Source organism: Ammodytes marinus (genome assembly GCF_949987685.1).
Source record: "Ammodytes marinus genome assembly, chromosome: 18".
Taxonomy (NCBI): Eukaryota; Metazoa; Chordata; class Actinopteri; order Uranoscopiformes; family Ammodytidae; genus Ammodytes; species Ammodytes marinus.
The window spans coordinates 35063-42500 of record NC_137222.1 but is presented as its reverse complement, the minus strand read 5'-3'; the positions used below and the strand labels follow the sequence as shown (position 1 = coordinate 42500).

General features: G+C 44.5%; 1 protein-coding gene across 1 annotated transcript in view; it reads right to left on the bottom strand.

Annotated features, from left to right (window-relative positions):
- Nucleotides 1-966, bottom strand: part of zcchc9 (zinc finger, CCHC domain containing 9) — an 8654-nt gene extending 7688 nt beyond the window's left edge. The window contains exon 1 of the mRNA XM_080046682.1: nt 916-966. The gene's annotated coding sequence lies outside the window, so the exon portion shown is untranslated. The remainder of the gene's footprint in view (nt 1-915) is intronic.
- Nucleotides 967-7438: the final 6472 nt, after the last annotated feature.

Below are 7438 nucleotides of genomic sequence, written 5' to 3'. Positions count from 1 at the left end.
ATAACACAAGAAAACCTCATTTTACCTATAAAAACAGCTAATATTAACTTTATTTACGTGTCCGTGTGTGTGTTGAAAACAAAGTAGCCATAACGCTTCCATTCCGTATGAGAAGCAATACCCTATTTTAAAAAAAGTTACGCATATCAGCAGCCGCAAAAGCATTGAACAGGCGCGGCACAAAATAGCTGACAGTGTTTTATATTCGCTGTATAATATGTAGTCAAGCGATAACACTAATCAATGTGTGTCTGCTGCTATCTGTTTTGATATCGCAGTAGCCATGTGTTTTTGCGCTACTTTCTATCGTACCGTTAACATTTCAAACGTAACTGAAATTGACTGTTGTTGTTGGATCTATTTATCGTTTAAACATCGTTAAGAGATATTATAGAGACAGACAGACAGAGACACACACACACACACACACACACACACACACACACACACACACACACACACACACACACACACACACACACACACACACACACACACACACACACACACACACACACACACACACACTTCATATACAAATGCAGACTTCAAGATAATTTTTCATCATTGACAAACCAAACGTTGTATCCTACAGTACACATTTCAAACCGTTACCAAAATTGTCTGTTGTTGTTGGGTCTATTTATCATTTAAATAACAATAGGAAAACCTTATCTTACCTATAAAAACAACTAATATTAACTCTATCTACGTGTCTGTGTTGATAACTATGTAGCCAAGCATTTGAGTTAGCATTTAGACAAGATAGCTAGTTTTTTCTTTAATAACCACGTTTTTTTTAACTAATCAGGCAGCGTGATGCACCAAGGACCGTTGTTGGTTAAATTTCAAATCTTCCGACATAAATATATCGTTTTAAAAGTATTAATAAAAGCTTAAATAACGTCATTTTACCCGTGTGAGATTTTCAGCACAACATGTGTTTACGTCCTACCCGGAAGTGTTCGGTCTTTTCTTCCTCGACTGTTTATTTTCTGGTTGTCCACCAGGAGAGTTTGTCGCATGACCGCCCTCCTCTGGTACAGGGCGAAATACCAGTTGATTTTCTTTCAGCTGTACTTGATGGATGGATGGATGGATGGATGGATGGATGGATGGATGGATGGATGGATGGATGGATGGATGGATGGATGGATGGATGGATGGATGGATGGATGGATGGATGGATGGATGGATGGATGGATGGATGGATAGATAGATAGATAGATAGATAGATAGATAGATAGATAGATAGATAGATAGATAGATAGATAGATAGATAGATGGATGGATGGATGGATGGATGGATGGATGGATGGATGGATGGATGGATGGATGGATGGATGGATGGATGGATGGATGGATGGATGGATGGATGGATGGATGGATGGATGGATGGATGGATGGATGGATGGATGGATGGATGGATGGATGGATGGATGGATAGATAGATAGATAGATAGATAGATAGATAGATAGATAGATAGATAGATAGATAGATAGATAGATAGATAGATAGATAGATAGATAGATAGATAGATAGATAGATAGATAGATAGATAGATAGATAGATAGATAGATAGATAAATAGATTTGTCACCTACACAAACTCACATACACAACCACAGCATAGTCAAATTGAAGTCAAAATAAGTATGAGTAGGACGTTAGTAAGACTTTTAGTATGAGTAGAACGTTAGGACTTTTAGTATGAGTTGGACGTTTGTAGGGCTTTTCAAACACAGCTGCAGATAATTGTGTTGGTTGAACAGATAAATAATGACGTCGCCACATACCTCTTAAAGGCACACCTCCTCCATTCTGACATCAGGACCGACATCTGAAAACAGGACGGACAACTTTTTGTTTCCTCTTCCTGATCAAACTATCACTTCTAGATCGTCCTCGCAGTGTGATCACTCTGCATTGTATTTCCTTTGATTTACAGTGAGGCTGCTTTGATTTACAGTGAGGCTGCTTTATCATGGACAGGTAGGAATGTACTTTACTCTGCTATATTTTGATCTAGTATGATTAGTTTTCAATAATAAAAAGAGCAGTTGTTCTTACCTGAATTAGTATATGTTTAAAAAAAGGCCTTAGATCTATTTCATTTTCATTTTTCAGTTAAGTCTGTACTGTCAACTTATTTATACACAAACTCACTTTTGTTTTTATTTGGAGCAGCACGGCATTGTTTGATACAGAGAACTCTGCAGTGTGTGATGTGCCATCACAGGTTTGGGATAGTGTTATAGGCCTTCCTATTAGGCAACTGGTATGACCTAAGTTATAGCTTCCATTGCATTCAAGTTGATTGTCCAAAGTAAAGTTCTATTTCATTCCTACTGACCGCCAGAGGCGGTGCTTAAGCACTTGATGGTTACCATGGCACGCATGTGCAGGTCGAGTAATTATACCCACAAAGTCGCCCGTGACACCTCGGTGACCCGGAATATCTATATAATCCGGAAGTCACCAGAGGATCTGTTTCTTCTATCTACTCGCGGAAGCAGGTCGACGACAAAGTAGTTTGTTGTGTAAGGATTTGTGTCAGCTGGTCGCTTGTAGCCTCGTGACCCATGGGTTGGTGCTACAAGCGAGGAGCTGATACTCAACCTAGTTTCTGTTACCAAAGAAGGAGGGGAGAGACGCCCCATCTGGACTTGGGAGGGCTGACTCAGTCCCTCAAGGTTCTTCCCTTCTACATTCTGCGTGTTGCAGATGTCTTCCAGGCTATCGCTCAGACTGGTTTGTGTCATTAGACCTGAAAGAAGCTTCTTTCACGTCCCTACTGCCCAATGTCACAGGTTGTTCCTCCCCTTTGCATTTCTGTGCAAGATGTACCAGTTCAGGGTTCTTCCGTTTGGGCCGTCTCTGGCTCTGCGTTATTTAAGTGGTGTGTAGCAGCATCTCTGTCACCATTACAGCTCAGCGGTATGGGATACTGCCGTGCCTGGACAACTGGTTGATAATTTCCCAACTCAGGAGCAGGTGATCAGGGACACAGCTCCTCAGCCATGTGAACCGGCTTGGCCTCACAGTCAACTTTACCAAGGAGCCAGACCCTAACCGTAACCCTGACCCTAACCCTGACCCTAACCCTGACCCTAACCCTAACCCTAACCCTAACCCTAACCCTAACCCTAACCCTTACACCATGTCGGGTTGTTAGTTACCTGGGGCTGGTCTTCTACTAGGCGGCCATGCGAGCCTGCCTTTCTCCAGAGCGCGTAGCTTCCATTCTGCAGCTACTGCAGCGCTTCCTGCAGGGGAGGCTGCTGAATACAGCCTCTTCCTTTGACTGATAGGTATGCTGACCTCGGCATCCATGGTGGTTCCACTAGGCCTCAGACTGTGTCCTCTTCAGAACGGGGCGAATGGTCTCCACTTGGACCCCACGTGGCAGAAACACCAGATGGTCAGGGTGTCTGGGCACCTTAGGGAGGAATCTCCCGGCATGAGGTTGTAGAGACAGACGCCTCCCTTTCCTGCTGGGACACAGTCTGTCAGTGCAGGACTGTCAGAGGCCAGTGGGATGCCCAGCAGAGACTGGAGCATATAAATGTGCTGGAACTCCTTGCAGGGTTCTGGCACTTCCTTCCAGTTCTGAGGAACCGACATGTTCTCGTCCGGACGGACAACACCTCTAAAGTCTAGCACGTCGACCACCAGGGGGCACCAGATTGAAGCGGAGCCTGCGGGTCACGCAAGGCCCCTTACGTGGGCGTTCCCCCATTTTCTAAGCCTGAGGGCTTGCGTAAGACAAATAACCTCTTTGTCTGCTATGGGAGCTGCAGGAAGGGGGCTGCCCTGTCCAAAGAGAGACACTCCGACTGGCTTGTGGAGGTGGTCTTGAATGCATATAGAGCACGGGGCTCCCCAGGCCTTGGCCGTTGAGTGCCACTCTACCAGGAGTATGGCTACATCATGGGCTGCCTTGAAGCGGGTTCCACGTCAGGACATTTGCTCCGTGTTAACATGGTCTTCATCATGTACGTTGTGTGGCACTACAGAGTAAATGTTGCTGCTCCTCATCCTGTGGGATGACGGCTGTCTTCTCGAAGGCTTTGAGCCCTTAATTTATGAGTACTCTTCGTGACCTTTTTGCGTAATATCTCGACCTGCGCATGCGCGCGATGGAACATCCATCCAGTGCTAAAGCACTGCCTCTGGCGGTCATCCGTAATTCATAGAACCGTAGTTACATACGTAACTATCGTTTTACACTATATCCCAAGTTGGGAAAGTCACTACAGGTTGGGATTCCCAACCTGTAGTGACTTTAACAAGTTATGCTGAGAAGCGTGATCACTTACTGAAGTTAAGTTGACTTTATTCACGTAGGATGACCTCAAAACGTAATTTTTAATGACTCTCTGATCTCAACATTAAAAATATATGAACTGTTCAAAAAAGATTCATACATTCCTAAATTGTATTTTCTTTCTCACTCAGTCTTTTGGATGCTAATGATAATGGAGATAGTGGAGTCCTTGAAGGGCAGGCTGCTGTTCCACCCTCCCGTCCCACTCTTCATGTTCCTCCCTCTCTGAGCGACGGGGAGATGTACCATGTCTTCATCAGCTACAGCAGCACTGACTCCCAGTGGACCCTCCGCACCATCAGCCGGCTGGAGGCCTGTGGCCTGCAGGTCTGCTACCACGAGCGAGACTTCACCCCCGGCCGCTCGGTAATGGAGAACATGTCCGACTGCATCCAGCAGAGCCAGAAGGTCCTGCTGCTGCTCAGCCCAGAGTTTGTGAGGAGCCGCTGGTGTCTGCTGGAGGCCAACATGTCTGCGTTCACAGATTGCCTTCAGAGGAAGCCCATCGTCCCGGTGCTGCTGGAGCCGGGAGTGTCTGTCCCTCTGCACCTCTGCCACCTGACCTACCTGGAGGCCGACCACCCAGACTTCATGGACAAGCTGCTCAAGGTGCTCTGCACGCCCAACCAGCAGCTTCAGAGCTCCACTGTGCATCCCTTCCAGCCTCCCTCGGTCTACAACGGGAAGGTCCTTCAGCCTCTGACTGCCGTCAATGATGAGGAACAACATAAATGGGAGTATGGTTGGTTCAGTCCGGAGGTCCCAGACCAACTGCGCCTGATCGTTAAGGACCGGGAGAGGTTCAAACTGGCTGTGTTGATGATCAACGTGGTCGGCCTAATCAATCTTAGGACTCGAAGAATACTGTGCTGTACTTGTACAATATTGAGTTTCCTTCTGGTGGTCCCAGTCTTATATATGGTAGCGGTGTTGGCATTACAGTTGAACACACCTCTCTGGAAGCTCACTCTTGTTTGTGTCTGCTGTGTTGTGTTCACTTTGGGTTTTCACATGATGCTCTGGAAAACGTACCGACTAAGGCGCATGGTGTGGAAGGTGCAGAAAGTTCTCGGCCGGGCAAATATCATCATGTCTGAAGAGAAGGTGTTAATGGGCTGTCGGTCAAATCCAAAAGAAATCTATCTGGTGTACGTTTCCCTCGACGGTTGCAAACGTGAGTTTGCAGAAACCTTTTCTGCTGAGGCTGAGGCTGAGGAAATGTTTCAAAGAGCTCTGGCCTACTTCTCACAAGGATACGCCTGCTGCCTTTCTAAGAGAGACTTCCCCTTTGACCAGTCCATCTTCAGCGGACACCTGGAGGGAGGGGTGTGCTTCTGTCAGTATGTCTCTGAACAGCTGAGGAGGGACACATGGGAATAGCGGTAACAGTGGGGACCATAGATAGTATATAAAATGGTCACTTCTGCACTTAGGGGCCCTAAGCAGAATTTGATTAGGGGGGCCCCTCTCCAATGTTAGCGCTGCCAAAATCATTGATTATTGTTAAATGTCATTGACACACCCAGTATTTTGCGCTAGTGCCTCCAATGACCAGCTGGGTGAAAATAGTGGCCAGCTGAGATCCCGACCCTCCTAGGGTGGTCCGGGGGTATGCCCCCCGGGAAGATTTATTTTACCATTTTAAAGTGAAATGCATGAATCTGATAGCCTGGAAATCCAGACCCATGTCTAGAACGATAGAAGGTCTGGCCAGATCAATAGAACTTCCCAACTCAAGGGACGGCACCTACGTGTGCATTTCAAATGCCACTGCACGTGATTGGATAGCACTACGACCAATCAGAGCAATGAACAAGGTGACATAAAAAGCCCCGTTTGTTTAGCAAACAGCGGGTTAACTGGTAAATTTAATTTTTGCCGTGGTCGGTCGGCAAAACAGAACGTTTTTAAATAAACTCGATACACACTGGACATTAACATGACGTGATCAGTTAACCTCGGATTACCTCCCAGATGAACTGATTCAATTATTAAACTTATTAAATATCTAGACCAAGACATTGTATTCCTTTTTTTTGTAGAACTTACATTTGCATGATATGATGTTAATATCAAACACACAAACTCATAAAAAGATAAATAATATTTTTTTTTTGGGGGGGGGGCCACGTGGTGGTCGGGGGCCCTTAGTAACCGCTCAGTTTGCTCATGCCTTGGGCCGGCCCTGCTTCTGCATTTGATGCTGGTAGAATTGTTTTAATTTAATTCTGTTTTCTGTTTTTTTTTTGTGGTTTGTGGTTTGTGTCCTTTTCGTGATGATGTAGGTGTCTGTTTGTGTGTGTGATTTTTTTTTAAAAATAAATAGCCAAAACATCAATAAATATATTGTGGAAAAAAAAACAATGGGCACCATATAGTATATAAAATGGTCACTTCTCATTGGATGCTGTTAGAATTCGCTGGGGTTGGGGCTTGGTGGGGACTTGCAGATTACTGAATGACATTCTGAATCTTATAGGTCCCTGTTTGTTTTACTTGTTTATTTCATGACAACAAAGACAGGAGGATTTTAAATAATTATTAACACTTAAAGAAATAACAAATGCTTGTTATATTTTATATTTCTAACATTTTCATGCGGTTTCAATTGTTATTCACATCAATTAAAATAATGGTATAACAAGCAAGGTGTTTGATCTGACTTCAGATGGATGGATGGATGGATGGATGGATGGATGGATGGATGGATAGATAGATAGATAGATAGATAGATAGATAGATAGATAGATAGATAGATAGATAGATAGACAGATAGACAGACAGACAGACAGACAGACACACACACACACACACACACACACACACACACACAGACAGACAGTTGGTAACACAAAATTAAAAACGATATATATAGGGGCATATACAAAAACATTTATACGATATTAAAATAAAGATAAATAATAAAAAGTTGATTTTTAGGAAAAGCAGGCTGGTGTTGTAGAAGCACTACCACTTTAGTCCAGAGGGGGGCGCTGTCTGTGCTTGTTGTAGTATATATATAATTGACAGACAGCTCCCCAGGTGTTTCCACTTTAGTGTGAGTTCACTAGAGTGAGTGGAGCCGTCAGAGTGAGCCGACAGTCTGACAAC